Source organism: Triticum dicoccoides, chromosome 2B (assembly GCF_002162155.2).
Source record: "Triticum dicoccoides isolate Atlit2015 ecotype Zavitan chromosome 2B, WEW_v2.0, whole genome shotgun sequence".
NCBI classification, from domain to species: domain Eukaryota; kingdom Viridiplantae; phylum Streptophyta; class Magnoliopsida; order Poales; family Poaceae; genus Triticum; species Triticum dicoccoides.
This window is the reverse complement of record NC_041383.1, coordinates 184,831,655-184,848,996: the sequence shown is the minus strand read 5'-3', so window position 1 is coordinate 184,848,996 and position 17,342 is coordinate 184,831,655.

Genomic DNA, 17,342 nt, shown 5'->3' with positions numbered 1-17,342 from the left:
ACCTTGAGTCTTGTGGATGTAATGTTCTCAGCTCGAGCTCAAATGACCTCAGGTGAACATTAAAATGCAAAAAAACTGATTTTTTGGGGTCAAACATTGACAATTTGTTCTAAGTACTTGCAAATTTTCATCATGAAATAACATTTGTGGAAGTCGTGGAGCGTGGAAAAAAATCAATACTGCAAAAAAGTTATTTTCAAAAGCATTTTAGACTGTTGATTTTTTGTTTTATTGACTTACACGAGTGTCATTTCATGATGAAGCTTTGCAAGTATTAAAACATTTGTCAAGTTTATCACAAAAATAAAAGTTTTTTAAAACTAAAAAAATTCAGACTTTAAGGATAACCTACTTAAGAGGCGATGAGGGTAGGCAATTCGCGGTGTTGTTTTTGTGCTCAGGATGAAACAATACAACATTTATTTCTTGAATGCCCACTTGCCAAGTTACTGTGGAGAACGATTCATATAGCTTTTAATATCAATCCCCCAGTAGATATTGCGTATTTGTTTGGGACGTGGTTAGCTGGGGTTGAAAAGATCACAACATCTCGTATTCGGATTGGAATATGTGCATATTATGGGCTATATGAAACTGCAGAAATGATATGATTTTTAATAGACAACACAACTTAACTTTTTTGCAGGTTATCTTCAAAGCTACAACTTGGATCCGTACGTGGTCCTTACTCACTCCTATGGACTCCAGGGAGCCTTTGGTTACTGGGTGCAACCAATGGGAGATGGTGGCTTGGGTTATATTCAACCGGTTCGTATGGCGTATGCATAACAGGATATGAGTCTAGAGAGCTTATCCTTATTATTACCGTATCGGTTTTCTTTGTCCGCTTGTATTTTTTTGTTTTATTTACTTTGTTTTGCTCCATTTGCGAGCTGTAAGACCTTTTTGACAATACTTTCTGGATTTTTAATAAGAGAGTTGTATGCATCATCATGATGCAGAGGCCGGGGGTATGCCTCCATTTCCAAAAAAATGAGGTCGAGCTAAGGACACTTTTGGAATCTTGCTCCATATTCCGTGCTTGTGCTTCAAGTACTTGAAGGTCTCATTCTTTGACTTGCCCTCTAGTAGTTTGAGGGCAACCCTCACTAAAAAACACCGATGATTTATCGAGATTCACCCTACGATGAAGTGATAAAAAATAAATAACAAATCAAGGGCCAAATTTTTTGCTATAACCAAAGAAATGGTACGGTTCGTTTCAGACACCAACCAAACATATCACTGAGTACCAGCCATACAAAAATGACATCAGTGCACTTGCCCATGCGACGACAGCCACCCATCCTTCACTGGCACCATAAGGCCGCACGGTAAAATCAGAGAGTCAAGACAATTAGTAATGTTGAATATATGGTTTGTACATGTACTGCCTCCGTTTTAAAATAGATGACCCAACTTTGTACTAACTTTAGTATAAAGTTGAGTCATCTATTTTGGAATGGAGGCAGTATATTGTATAGTATGGCCCACCTCTTAGTCTTTGTATAGTTGAGGTTGTGGCCCACTTTGTACTTCATATATACGTGCGCTTTGCACCGATCAATACATCGTGAAGCATTGCCAAAACAATCGTTTCCAACATGGTATCAGACCTACGATCCTAACCCAAACCCGTGCCGCCGCCGCTGCCGCGATCTCATCGCCGCCGCCGCCACCCGCCGCCACCTCGTGTCGCCGCCGCCGCCGCGAACCTCCGCCGCCGCGCCGCCGCCCTGCTCTGCCGCCGCCGCCCGCGCTTCCGCCCGCCCCCGCCGCGCCGCCCCCAAGCCACGCCGCCTTCCTCCCTGCCGCGCCGCCGCCCAAGCGCCGTCACACCGCCCCTCTAGGCCATGGCCTCCCCCGGTTCCACCAGTACCACCCGCAGCCGCCGCACCAACCCGTTCGAAGGTCCCGATCCCGTCGTCATCCGCGACCTCAACATCCTCGCCCGGGTTCCCGTCGTCCTCGACCACCTCACCTCCATGTACTACGCCTGGAAGACGTACTTCTCCCTCGTGTTCCGTGAGTACAATCTTCGGGATCACATCGATGGCTCCGTGGACTCCCGCTTCATGGAGGACGATGAGGAGTGGACGGCCATCGACGCCACTCTCATCCATTGGTTCTACACCACCATCTCGAAGGACCTCTTCCACACGGTGGTCTCCGCCGACGATGACGCTCACGCCGTTTGGACCAAGCTCAACGGCCTCTTCATCGACAACGCGCTCCAACGCAAGGTCTTCTTACACGGCGAGTTTTTTGGGTGCCAACAGCTTGAGTCGTCTGTTGACGATTATTGCATGCGCCTCAAGAAACTTGTTGACGAGCTCCGTGACCTCGGCGAGAAGGTCTCTGATGAGCTTCTCCTCAACACCCTCATCGCCGGCCTGAACGACGACTTCGGGAACGCCGCCTCCAACATCCCCCTCATCACCAATCCGACCTTCCCCAAGATCGTCGCGTACCTGAAGCAGGAGGAGCGGCAGATGCGGATGTCGTGCACCCGGGCCACCCACACGGCTCTCACCGTCGGTACCCGTGGCTGTGCGCCGCCCACCGCCGCGGCCCGCCCCGGGCCCCTTCCAGGCGCCGCCGCCCGGGTTTCCCTACCCGGCGCCGCCGCAGGCCCCTCCGCCCCCCACCGAGCAGCAGCAGCGCCAGGGCGGGCATCGCGGCCGAGGTGGCCGCAAGCCGCAGCTGCCGCAGCTGCCGGCTGCCCACGGCGGGGCGCCCCGCCAGCCGCAGCACCAGCTACCACCGGCTCCCTGGCAGGCCGGCTAGAACCCTTGGACGGGGGTTGTGCACGCGTATTCCATGCCTATACCACGTGCCCCCGTCCCCGGCTCCTTCGGCGCCCGCCCAGCCCCTCATCAGGCCCTGTACGCGGCCCCTCAGGTGTACCAGCCCGCGCTGCTCTACGGCCCCTCGGGCTATGGGTTTGTGGCGCCACCGCCTCAACCGGCGCCGTCCGCCCCGGCCCTTCCGCCGGCGCCTTGGGATCCCGCGCTCCTAGCGGCTCTCCACACCGCCCCCACGCCACAGCAGTACACTGGCGGTAGCGACTGGTATATGGACACCGGAGCCACGGCTCACATGGCCGCCAACCCTGGTAACCTTCTTGCCGCTCATCCCGTTCACACCGCTGCTCGCATTACCGTGGGTGATGGTTCTTCCATGCCCATTACTCATGTCGGCCATGCTGCTTTTCCTTCTAACTCCATGCCATTATATCTTTCTAATGTGCTTGTTTCTCCTGACATCATTAAAAATCTTGTTTCCATTCGTTCTCTTACACGTGAAAATCCTGTTACCGTTGAATTTGACATGTTTGGATTTTCTGTCAAGGATTCCCGCACCCGGATGGTGCTCCACCGATGTTACAGCCCCGACGAGCTCTACCCGGTCCACTCACCTACCTCATTCATTGTTGCACCCATGGCGCTTTCCGCCAAAGTGGACCTTTGGCACGCGCGTCTCGGTCATCCCAACATCGCCACCCTTCATCATATTCTTCGGAGTTTTTCATTCACGTGTAATAAGATCGACGATCACACTTGTCATGCTTGTCGCCTCGGCAAACATGTTCATCTTCCTTTTAGCAATTCCTCGCATGTCGCATCATACCCATTTGAGTTAATTCATAGGGATGTCTGGACCTCTCATGTTGCAAGTAACACGGGCCATCTTTATTACCTTGTCATACTTGATGATTTTTCGCACTATGTGTGGACCTTCCCGTTACGGCGAAAGTCAGACTCTATTGCCACTCTCACCGCCTTCTACTCCTATGTCTCCACGCAGTTTGGATGTCCCATTCATGCGTTGCAAACAGACAACGGGAAGGAGTTCGATAACCTTGCGATCCGCAACCTTCTCGCCACACACGGCACAATCTTTCGTCTCACTTGCCCGTACACTTCGCAACAAAACGGCCGCGCTGAGCGCATGCTTCACACTCTCAATGACTGCGTTCGCACCCTCCTCTTTCACGCCAACATGCCCCCACGTTTTTGGTCCGACGCGCTTGCCACCGCATCACTACTCATTAACATTCGTCCTTGTCGCACTCGCGGGAATTTTGCACCTCATCACCTCTTGTTTGGCACGCCACCCTCCTATGCTGAGCTCCGCATCTTCGGTTGCCTGTGCTACCCTAGCATCGCTTCCACTGCTCCTCATAAGCTCGCACCTCGGTCTGTGGCCTGTATTTTTCTCGGCTATCCTCCTAACACCAAAGGCTACCGCTGCTATGATCCTATCTCTCATCGGGTGATCACTTCACGACACATTTACTTTGATGAGATGGTTTTTTCGTTCCAGCAGGTACCTTCGGATGTTGCGGCCTTGCCCGCTCCCGGTGATGGCTGCCCACGTGCCTCTCTTGGGCCGCCTCCCGGCTTTGAGGGTGCCCCCCGTGCCACGGGTCGAGTCTCTCCCCGATTGGCTGTCGTAGGGGCCGCACCTTCCTTGACGCCCGCGACGCCCCCGGCGTCCCCGGCCTCGCCCGCGGTGGCCTCGCCCGCCGCCACGCCGGCAGCCTCGCCCGCGGCGGCCACACCGGAGGCGGGCTCGTCTTCATCCTCACCAGCCTCCCCTCCGGACCCGCTGCCCCACCCGATAACTCGCTCTCGGTGAAAGATCGAGGATGTCGCCTAGAGGGGGGTGAATAGGCGCTTTAAAATAATTACGGTTTAGACTTGAACAAATGCGGAATAAACCTAGCGGTTAATTTGTCAAGCACAAAACCTACAACAACTAGGCTCACCTATGTGCACCAACAACTTATGCTAAGCAAGATAAGCAACTATGTGATAGCAAGATATATGACAAAGAACAATATGGCTATCACAAAGTAAAGTGCATAAGTAAAGGGGCTCGGGTAAGAGATAACCGAGGCACGCGGAGACGATGATGTATCCCGAAGTTCACACCCTTGCGGATGCTAATCTCCGTTTGGAGCGGTGTGGAGGCACAATGCTCCCCAAGAAGCCACTAGGGCCACCGTAATCTCCTCACGCCCTCGCACAATGCAAGATGCCGTGATTCCACTAAGGGACCCTTGAGGGCGGTCACCGAACCCGTACAAATGGCGACCCTTGGGGGCGGTCACCGAACCCGTACACTTTGGCAACCCTTGGGGACGGTCACCGGTACCCGTCAAATTGCTCGGGGCGATCTCCACAACCTAATTGGAGACCCCGACGCTTGCCCGGAGCTTTACACCACAATGACTGAGCTCCGAACACCACCAACCGTCTAGGGCGCCCAAGCGCCCAAGAGGAACAAGCTCAAGGGCACCAAGCACCCAAGAGTAATAAGCTTCTCAACTTGTAACTTCCACGTATCACCGTGGAAAACTCAAACCGATGCACCAAATGCAATGGCAAGGGCACACGGAGTGCCCAAGTCCTTCTCTCTCAAATCCCACCGAAGCAACTAATGCTAGGGAGGAAAATGAGAGGAAGAACAAGAAGGAGAACACCAAGAACTCCAAGAACTAGATCCAAGAGGTTCCTCTCACATAGAGGAGAAAGTGATTGGTGGAAATGTGGATCTAGATCTCTTCTCTCTTTTCCCTCAAAAACTAGCAAGAATCCATGGAGGTATTGAGAGTTAGCAAGCTCGAACAAGGTCAACAATGGGGGAAGAACACGAGCTCAAAGGATAAGGTTGAATCGGGAAGAAGACCCCCTTTTATAGGAGCTCCCGAATCCAACCGTTATGCTCACAGCCCGCACAGAGCGGTACTACCGCTCCAAGGAGCGGTACTACCATTAGGGCGGTAGTACCCCTTCGAAACACAACAGCGAGGAGGCAAAAAGGCCAAAAGAACCTTCGAAGCGGTAGTACCGCTCGTCCTCACGGTACTACCGCTCGACCTCATGGTACTACCGCAAATGGTAGCGGTACTACTGCTTGCGAGCGCTACTAAAAAATACTTTTGTGCCTACTTCCGCTGAGCAAAACATGAGATTTTGGTCCGGAGCGGTACTACCGCTTAGGAGCCGCGGTAGTACTGCTCTGGGGCGGTACTACCGCTCAGGAACCGCGGTAGTACTGCTCTGGAGCGGTAGTAAAAAATTACATCCGCTCTAGTCGCGGTAGTACCGCTGCAGCCTTTACCAAAACAGCCACAACTTTTGCAAACGGACTCCAAATTCAACGAAACCAAGTTTGTTGGAAAGCTAACGACATGGGCTAACACAATCTTGATAGAAATATCAAGAATAAGCAAATGAGAAAAGTCCCAAAGGAAAATGGTGAGAACCCTTCCTCGGAAAAGACCGGTAAAACCTCCAACACCGAAAACATCATAGAAGACGCATGTGAACTCCGTTTTCGATGAACTCAAGCTTGTCATCAAGATGACCATAAGCTCTAAGACTCACAGAGAGAACCAAACAAGAACCAAGAAACATGATGCAAGGATGCAAGGGTTTGAGCTCTCTACTAACGATACGATCAAGCTACCAACTTGAGAGCCCCCCTTGATAGTACGGCAAATGATCATATAACCCGGTCTCCCTACTACCACCATGAGACCGGTAAAATAGAAAACATATCAAGGGAAAACCTTTGCCTTGCACATGGTCCACTTGAGATAGATGATGACGATCTTGACTCCCTCAAGATGGACCACCTTTCTTGATTGTGTTGGCTCGATGAAGACTAGATGATTGCTCCCCCATAGTCCACTATGGGTGAGCCACTCTTCGGCTCATCTTCACAAGTCCATTGACACCACAATGGATGGCAAGATTCAAGCACTTGATCTCTTCGTGATGCTCCACTTGAACTTGCACACGGCAATCTTGATGACGATCACCACTTGATGTCATCCTTTCCATGGGTTGTATGATATCTTCCTTTTGATGCAAGCCCATGGATACGTACCTAACCCCACATAGAACTCTCACATAGACCATGGGTTAGTACACAAAGTGCAATGGACAATGCTTACCATACCATGGGATCACTTGATCCCTCTCGGTACATCTTCTACGCTTTGTGAGTTGATCAACTTGATTCACTATTGACTTAGTCTTGATCAACCTTAAATCTTTGCAACTCTCTTCATTTGGATGATGTATTGAAGGTAACATGAATGATCACACAACCTTCTTCTTCAAGACATGCTTGCAATAAGCTCAACACTCGCATGACCAATCTTTGGATAATTCCTTAATAGCACCTTGGTCAACTCATAAACTCCTTGAAACCAACACATGGACTTCAAGAAAATCCTATGGACAAATCCTTCAAATATAACTCAAGACAACCATTAGTCCATAGAGATTGTCATCAATTACCAAAACCAAACATGGGGGCACCGCATGTTCTTTCAATCTCCCCCATTTTGGTAATTGATGAAAATCACTTTCAAGAGAGTTTATATAAGGAATTATGCTTCACTATGCAATGCAACAACCAATAGTGCATGCATATGAGATGCAAATGCTAAGGAACAAAACCAAAGCAAGAGGAGATAACTCTCTAAACTTCTCCACAAAACTCTCTGAAACTTCTCCCCCATTGGCATCGATTTCCAAAATGGGCGAAAAGCTAAGAAGACCAATATAAATTGTGGTCCTCCATAAATTGTGTATTTCTCAACAAGAGAGTGGAATGCAATACACATATCCAACGGTTAATACTTGGAGGAACACAAACTATATTGAGGCCCAAAGATTGCAAAAGAATGATATGCCACAAAGACATAACAAAGAGAGAAACAAGCAATCAAGCAATCAAAAGATACCAATTGAAGCAAGCAATCAAAGGATATCAATTGAACCAACTAGACCAAAGATCCTATGAGCCACATGAATGAAGGATATTATGATATGAGACGAGGAGTGTTCTAAAGAAACTAGAGAAGCTCCCCATGATTTGTGCACAAAAAAGAATGTTTTGTAATTGGATACAAAGTGCACAAAATAGGATCATAGCTCTCCCAAAATCAATAGAAACTTACAACAAGTGCAAATGAGCATATAGGAAACAAAGCCTAGTACTTGCAACAAACACATGGTTGAGCAACAAGTAAAAGAGGCAACTTAAGAATGGGCTCAACCAAAATGATGTGTGTGAGTCATGGCGAAGCACTTGAGAAGACTAAAATTAGGATGAGCATTAAGCATCAACATAGTCTTGAAAGAATGAGGCACACGGTGCAAGGCCTGTCATTCCCACACACAACCAGCAAATGGGTTCACAAGCTTACTAATAAGCATATAAATAACTTATGCTTGTGACAACCCATGGTGAAGATAGAAGATGAAAGCCTCATCAAGACGAGGGATAACAATTAAGATGGCAAAAGCCTCGTAACGATAAGCATGAGGAAAATAATCTTCACCACACAAGAGTGCATCAAGATGCAACGATAGAGGACACGCACTCAAGGCAAAAGCTTTCACGGAGCCACAAAAGAAATAACATAAGAAAGACAAGGTGGACGTGAAAGAAAGGATATCAACTAGAGATGTAATTTCTCTCAAGTGTATAAGGTTCTATGTAGACGAAATCATGATGATATATATATATACAAAGAAGAATGTACACCCGAAATAGTTACAACACGAAGGAACAAGATATCCACAAGGAAGTCATAAATATACCAATAAGATATTTGCTTGAAAGCATAGCACTTGGCTAGATATGGTCTTATTGTATATAAATGAAGTCCAAACACACATCCATCAAGGGCATCACAACTAGCAACAAGAGATCATCGTTGGGATGCTTTGAGAAAGGAAACAAGTATAACAAGATATGAAATGAAAATCATGCCAAGATGCAACCTACACAAGGTTGAATGCAAGAGGAGAAAGCATGAATAGATACTTGTTACCGAGATATCATTGGAAGGATGTAGTAGATACCAATTGAAGGTAGATAGTAGTTCATTGATCATCCTAGCTTGACTCCAATATGCACATGGTGACAACACCTTCCTTGTGAGTGAGCCGAGCATCCAATGCATCTCCAAATGTTCCTAGAAGAACAACACAAACTAAACGGTACCCAAACTCATCGGGACCAAATAGTTAGAAACACCAATACATAGGACAAACTCCACATAAATATGTGCATATAGATATGAAAATGAATTTCATGCACATCTCATCCAAATTGAGACTAGGTGGAGTTTCCCATATATATTGAGTCAAAGAAAGAAAGCATGCCAAATGAAATACATGAAGTAAACATGCATGCTCAAGACTTTCAAAACCCGAAACCAAAAGACAAATAAACGCCAAGTGAAAAGGATACCAAATGGAGAAATCATTACTTGGAAGATATCATTAAAGATACATCAAGGAATGAGATATCCATTGATACACACTAAACTAAAGATGTCAAACTCCCAAAGAGAGAATGGTTCCAAACATACCAAGCTCTCAACAAAGTTTCATGATGGCACAAAGTACCAAAAAGAAATGGCTTGCCTTCCACCAAAACACACTTGATAAGGATCACAAGAAGAGTGAAGAAAATAGAATAGCTCCCCCACGAGTTGTGCATTATATAGGATTTGTATTTGAATACAAAATGCACAAGGCGGGATCACTGCTTTCACTATATCTAAAAAACACTAGACAAGAACAAGAAATAAACAAGATCCACAAGTGGTATGGAAGACAACGGGAGTTAACACAAACCTTGGCAAGAGAAAAATGTAAATAAACAAAAGCCAATGTAAAGATGATCAATTAAATTCTACCACACATAAGTGACTACCAATTGTCAAAAGACAAGAAGTAGATGGAAAGAATTCCCGGTGGTAGATAGCAAGGATATCCAACATCATCTTCACACCACACACAAGCAAATTGCAACTTGTAGAGCTAACATGCCACCTAGGAACAAGATAATTTACAATATCAATTCTAGGTGACAATATCTCAAATGTACATATTTTCTAGGCTTGTAATATGCACTTAGCATATTACTCCCCCATAATGTGATACCAATAAGAACTAAACAAGAGGCAATAAGAGGATCCAACACGAGATAATCAATGCAATTTTTAGAATTTGAATTTCTCATGAGAGATATACCACCTAGCGACTAGATAATCTTGTAATATCAATACTAGATGGTATTCCTCATGTACACACATTTATAGGATTGTGAGGTGCACAAAGCACATCACTCCCCCAAAATGGGATGTTCCATTGATATCTCACACGATCCAACTAGGATACAAACAGGAAGCAAAAAGGCTCAACGCACGATGCACACGTACATGATGTGCAAACCAACACACACATACTTGATTGCTCAAGATAAGCAAGTTGGAAGCGCAACATATACAAACACATGCAAGGAACAAAACCAAAACATGCAAGGGGGCAAGTAACTTTCAAGGTAAACAATTTAAGTACAAGTTACCGCAAGGAGGCACATTGGATATAAGATAGAAACTTGATAATCCAATTGACTTGGCTTGAGACAATGAGAATGATGAAGTCCCCTTAATTCTTCATAATGTAGCCAAGTCTCCAATGCCCTCCAACAACACCTATTGATCAAGTTTGATCTTGTTGGTCCCCAACCAAGTTGGGTCCTAAGAGGTTAGTCACAGTAGGTTTGGCTACCCAAATGGTTCTTTGCTTGACACCACTTTGAGTACCAACAAACTTGGCAAACACATTGCCAACCTTATCCTTACCAAGAGAATAGATATCATCAATAATAATTGGGTTGGATAAGTTACCACTAGTGCATGAAGAAGCGACGTGACCTTTCTCACGACATAAGTAGCAACGTCTACTCTTCACTTTCTTCTCACTTGATTTCTCAATTTGAGAAGCATTAACTTGAGTCTTCTTGGGAAGAGGCCTTTCTTCAACTTGATGTTGAGCATGAGATTGAACATGTTCCCTCTTCCCTTGTTGCTTGACACTAATGGCCTTCTTCTTCAATGGGCACGATCTAACATGATGCCCTTCAACTTTGCACTTGAAGCAAATAATCTTGGCCGAATTCTTGACTTGTTCTTGGCTCTTCTTCTTGTTCAACTTGGACTTATTCTTCTTGTTGGAGTTGAATCCAAGTCCACATTTGTCATTGGGGGATTTTTGCACACTCAAGATATTGTTGAGTGTGGCCTTCCCTTCATGACACTTTTCCAAGTCTTTCTTCAAAGAAGTGACTTGGGCCTTGAGCTCTTTGATTTCCTCTACATGGTTAGTCTCAACACAAGTACTAGAGGAAGTATAAGCTTCATCGTTAGAGCAACAAGGCAAGGAAAGCAATTCATCACAAGATGTACCAACATTGTGAGTAGATGAATTACAAGGACTAGCACATGGCAATATACTATTTTGACTAGAAGTAGTGCTAGTATCCACATGAGGCTCACTAGATGTTACCTTAGCAATCATGGCCTCATGAGCTATCTTTAGCACACTATGGGATACTAGAAGATCATCATGAGAGCTTGAGAGCTTTTCATGACTTTCTTCCAATTTCCCATAATTGCAAGATAGCACCTCAAGTTGAGCCCGTAGCTCAACATTCTCCTTCAAAATGGATGCTTCACAAGTAATAGAATTAGTAGCACAAGCATCATCATTAACAACAAGAGGAGAAGGCAACTTGGCAAGCTCTTTTAAATAAGAAGCTTAAAGTTGAGCATGAGACTCGGTGAGTTTGATGAGCTCACCCTTGATGACCCTTGAGCCATTTTCGAGGTGCTCAAAATCCTCAAGGAGTCTAGCATGAGCAACTTCAAGCTTAGCATTTTTGGTTTCAAAAACATTGGCCACCTTAAGAGCTCTATTAGTAGATTCCTTCACTTTAGACAATTCTAGAGCAAAAGTCTCCTCAAGAGATTCCTTGGTGGTTTGTTCAAGTTCAAGAGCTTGAGAGAGGTCCGCAATCTCATTAGCGTAATCACGCCCATGACCTTCCATTTTATCAATGGTGGCCTCATGCTCCTCTAGATGAGATTCCAACTCCTCAATGTATTTCTTGCCATCAATGGCAATGGACATTATTTCCATGAAGTTGGAACGAGCAATTTTATTTTTATGAAGAGCTTTAAAAATCATTTCCCCCTTAGTTTTTAAGGAGGCAACATTATCATTCTCTTCATCATTATCCTCATCATTATTAGCATCAACATCATCATCAAGAGACATATTGGGGTACAAAGTAGGACATACCTTTGACACCTTAGCCATAAGGCAAAAAGCAATAGATGATGATGTAGGATCCCTTGAGGCACCATTAAACACCACATCTTGTTCCATGGAGTGTTCGGTTTCCACTACATTGTTAGCACAACAATTCGAGGAAATAGATGCATTTTTATCATGGCAACAAGACATAGCAAGCATATCATCATGAGATTTAGTCAAGCAATTTCTACATGATATGAAAGGACTATCAACACAAGCATGTGAAATATTTGGAGTGCTCCAAGTGTTAAAGCCCAAAGAAGGAGCATTGCAATAATATAGTGATGAAGGATCATCCACAATAAGCATACTATCATCATTGCAATGACCAACACTACTCACCATGTCATTACCTTGTGGAAAACCACATGTAGGTGAAGTAGAAGAAGTTGAGAAGACTATACGACCGGAGGTGGAGGGAGAACAATCATCCCCACAAATCTTGGACACACCATATTTATCTTGAAGCTTCGTCCACAACTCATGAGCATCTCGGAACGGCATGAGTTGAAATATAACTACATTGCTCAAAGCATCGAAAAGCACATTAGAAGATTGAGCATTGAGATAAGAGTTTTTCTCATCCTCTAAAGATAATCTTTGGGGATCCTTTGGAGGAGAAAAACCCATATCTACAATTCGCTCTAAATTTGGGTCCATGACCCTAAAGATATTAAGCATGCGAATTACCCAAACATCAAAATTTGTGCCATCGAAACTAAGAGTGTCAGAGAATCCTAATCCCCTAGTCGACATCTTTACTCTCTAGGCGGTAAAGCCTAATAAAGAGAGACGAGGCTCTGATACCAATTGAAAGATCGAGGATGTCACCTAGAGGGGGGGTGAATAGGCGCTTTAAAATAATTACGGTTTAGGCTTGAACAAATGTGTAATAAACCTAGTGGTTAATTTGTCAAGCACAAAACCTACAACAACTAGGCTCACCTATGTGCACCAACAACTTATGCTAAGCAAGATAAGCAACTATGTGATAGCAAGATATATGACAAAGAACAATATGGCTATCACAAAGTAAAGTGCATAAGTAAAGGGGCTCGGGTAAGAGATAACCGAGGCACGCGGAGACGATGATGTATCCCGAAGTTCACACCCTTGCGGATGCTAATCTCTGTTTGGAGCGGTGTGGAGGCACAATGCTAACCAAGAAGCCACTAGGGCCACCGTAATCTCCTCACGCCCTCGCACAATGCAAGATGTCGTGATTCCACTAAGGGAACCTTGAGGGCGGTCACCGAACCCGTACAAATGGCGACCCTTGGGGGCGGTCACCGAACCCGTACACTTTGGCAACCCTTGGGGGCGGTCACCGGTACCCGTCAAATTGCTCGGGGCGATCTCCACAACCTAATTGGAGACCCCGACGCTTGCCCGGAGCTTTACACCACAATGATTGAGCTCCGAACACCACCAACCGTCTAGGGCGCCCAAGCACCCAAGAGGAACAAGCTCAAGGGCACCAAGCACCCAAGAGTAATAAGCTTCTCAACTTGTAACTTCCACGTATCACCGTGGAGAACTCAAACCGATGCACCAAATGCAATGGCAAGGGCACACGAAGTGCACAAGTCCTTCTCTCTCAAATCCCACCGAAGCAACTAATGCTAGGGAGGAAAATGAGAGGAAGAACAAGGAGAACACCAAGAACTCCAAGAACTAGATCCAAGGGGTTCCCCTCACATAGAGGAGAAAGTGATTGGTGGAAATGTGGATCTAGATCTCCTCTCTCTTTTCCCTCAAAAACTAGCAAGAATCCATGGAGGTATTGAGAGTTAGCAAGCTCGAACAAGGTCAACAATGGGGGAAGAACACGAGCTCAAAGGATAAGGTTGAATCGGGAAGAAGACCCCCTTTTATAGGAGCTCCCGAATCCAACCGTTATGCTCACAGCCCGCACAGAGCGGTACTACCGCTCCAAGGAGCGGTACTACCGCTAGGGCGGTAGTACCCCTTCGAAACACAACAGCGAGGAGACAAAAAGGCCAAAAGAACCTTCGGAGCGGTAGTACCGCTTGTCCTCACGGTACTACCGCTCGACCTCACGGTACTACCACAAATGGTAGCGGTACTACTGCTTGCGAGCGGTACTAAAAAAAATACTTCTGTGCCTACTTCCGCTGAGCAAAACACGAGATTTTGGTCCGAAGTGGTACTACCGCTTAAGAGCCGCGGTAGTACTGCTCTGGGGCGGTACTACCGCTCAGGAGCCGCGGTAGTACTGCTCTGGAGCGGTAGTAAAAAATTACATCCGCTCTAGTCGCGGTAGTACCGATGCAGCCTTTACCAAAACAGCCACAACTTTTGCAAACGGACTCCGAATTCAACGAAACCAAGTTTGTTGGAAAGCTAACGACATGGGCTAACACAATCTTGATAGAAATATCAAGAATAAGCAAATGATAAAAGTCCCAAAGGAAAATGGTGAGAACCCTTCCTCGGAAAAGACCGGTAAAACCTCCAACACCGAAAACATCATAGAAGACGCATGTGAACTCCGTTTTTGATGAACTCAAGCTTGTCATCAAGATGACCATAAGCTCTAAGACTCACAAAGAGAAACAAACAAGAACCAAGAAACATGATGCAAGGATGCAAGGGTTTGAGCTCTCTATTAACGATACGATCAAGCTACCAACTTGAGAGCCCCCCTTGATAGTACGGCAAACGATCATATAACCCGGTCTCCCTACTACCACCATGAGACTGGTAAAATAGAAAACCTATCAAGGGCAAACCTTTGCCTTGCACATGGTCCACTTGAGCTAGATGATGACGATCTTGACTCCCTCAAGATGGACCACCTTTCTTGATTGCGTTGGCTCGATGAAGACTAGATGATTGCTCCCCCATAGTCTACTATGGGTGAGCCACTCTTCGGCTCATCTTCACAAGTCCATTGACACCACAATGGATGGCAAGATTCAAGCATTTGATCTCTTCGTGATGCTCCACTTGAACTTGCACACGACAATCTTGATGACGATCACCACTTGATGTCATCCTTTCCATGGGTTGTATGATATCTTCCTCTTGATGCAAGCCCATGGATACGTACCTAACCCCACATAGAACTCTCACATAGACCATGGGTTAGTACACAAAGTGCAATGGACAATGCTTACCATACCATGGGATCACTTGATCCCTCTCGGCACATCTTCTACGCTTTGTGAGTTGATCAACTTGATTCACTATTGACTTAGTCTTGATCAACCTTAAATCTTTGCAACTCTCTTCATTTGGATGATGTATTGAAGGTAAACATGAATGATCACACAACCTTCTTCTTCAAGACATGCTTGCAATAAGCTCAACACTCGCATGACCAATCTTTGGATAATTCCTTAATAGCACCTTGGTCAACTCATAAACTCCTTGAAACCAACACATGAACTTCAAGAAAATCCTATGGACAAATCCTTCAAATATAACTCAAGACAACCATTAGTCCATAGAGATTGTCATCAATTACCAAAACCAAACATGGGGGCACCGCATGTTCTTTCACTCGGGCTGGCACCCTTCGCCCGAGCACGCGGTACCCCAGCGATGAGTATCTTCTCGCTGCTTCCACCTCTGAGCCGTCTCCTCTCCCATCGTCCGCGCGAGCCGCCCTTCGGGATCCTCATTGGCTCGCTGCGATACAGGAAGAGTTCGATGCGCTCCAGCGGAACCGTACCTGGCAACTCGTTCCCCGTCCACCCCGTGCCAACATCATCACGGGCAAGTGGGTCTTTCGGCACAAGACTCGTCCGGATGGCACTCTCGAGCGCTATAAAGCTCGCTGGGTGGTTCGGGGTTTTCGGCAGCGCGCTGGCGTGGACTTCACCGACACATTTGCCCCGGTTGTTAAACCGGGCACGATCCGCGCCGTGCTCCAGCTAGCCGTGTCCCGAGCATGGCCTGTGCATCAGTTGGACGTGTCCAATGCCTTCTTGCACGGCCACCTGGCTGAGCAGGTGTTCTGTGAGCAGCCCACCGGCTTCGTCGACGCCACACATCCAGATCATGTGTGCTTGCTCTCCCGTTCGCTCTACAGGTTGAAGCAGGCACCTCGAGCCTGGTACCAGCGCATCGTCGCCTTCCTGCAGACGCTCGGATTTACATCGACTCGCTCCGATGCGTCCCTCTTCGTGTATCATCACGGAGTTGACACGGCCTACTTGCTGCTGTACGTTGACGACATCATTCTGACGGCATCCACTGTCCTGCTCCTCCAGCGGCTTACTGCTCGTCTTCGTGATGAGTTTGCCCTGAAGGACTTGGGTCCTCTGCATTATTTCCTTGGCATTGAGGTGGTTCGACGGCCAGATGGGTTCTTCCTGCATCAGCAGCGCTATGCCCATGAGCTTCTCGACCGAGCTGGCATGCTTAACTGCAAGCCCGCTCCCACGCCAGTCGACACCAAGGCCAAGGTCTCCGCTTTGAAGGGTTCACCTGCATCTGATGCGGTCTTCTACCGCTCCATTGTGGGCGCCCTGCAGTACCTGACCCTGACGCGCCCCGACTTGCAATATGCCGTTCAGTAGGTCTGTCTTCACATGCATGCTCCGCGCGACTCTCACTGGACTCTGGTGAAGCGTATCCTTCGATACATACGCGCCACCCAGTCCTTGGGACTTACGTTGACGGCCTCCGCCTCCACCGACCTCGTCGCCTACTCTGATGCGGACTGGGCTGGCTGCCCGGACACACGGCGCTCCACCTCGGGGTACTGTGTCTACCTTGGGCCGTCCCTGATCTCTTGGTCTTCCAAGCGACAGCCCACCGTCTCCCGCTCGAGTGCCGAGGCTGAGTATCGAGCAGTGGCTAACGTCGTTGTTGAATGATTTTGGCTCCGTCAGCTGCACCAGGAGTTGCTTTGTGATGTTCACAAGGCTACGCTCGTCTACTGCGACAACGTCTCCGCCGTTTACCTCTTCGCCAACCCGGTCCATCATCGTCGAACGAAGCATATTGAGCTCGATATACACTTCGTTCGTGAGCAGGTGGCCCTTGGGCGCATCCGGGTCCTCCACGTCCCGACGGCGCAGCAGTTCGCCGACGTCATGACGAAAGAACTGCCTATTTCTGTTTTCAAGGAGTTCAGGTCCAGTCTTTGCGTCTCCGGCGACGCTTCGACTGCGG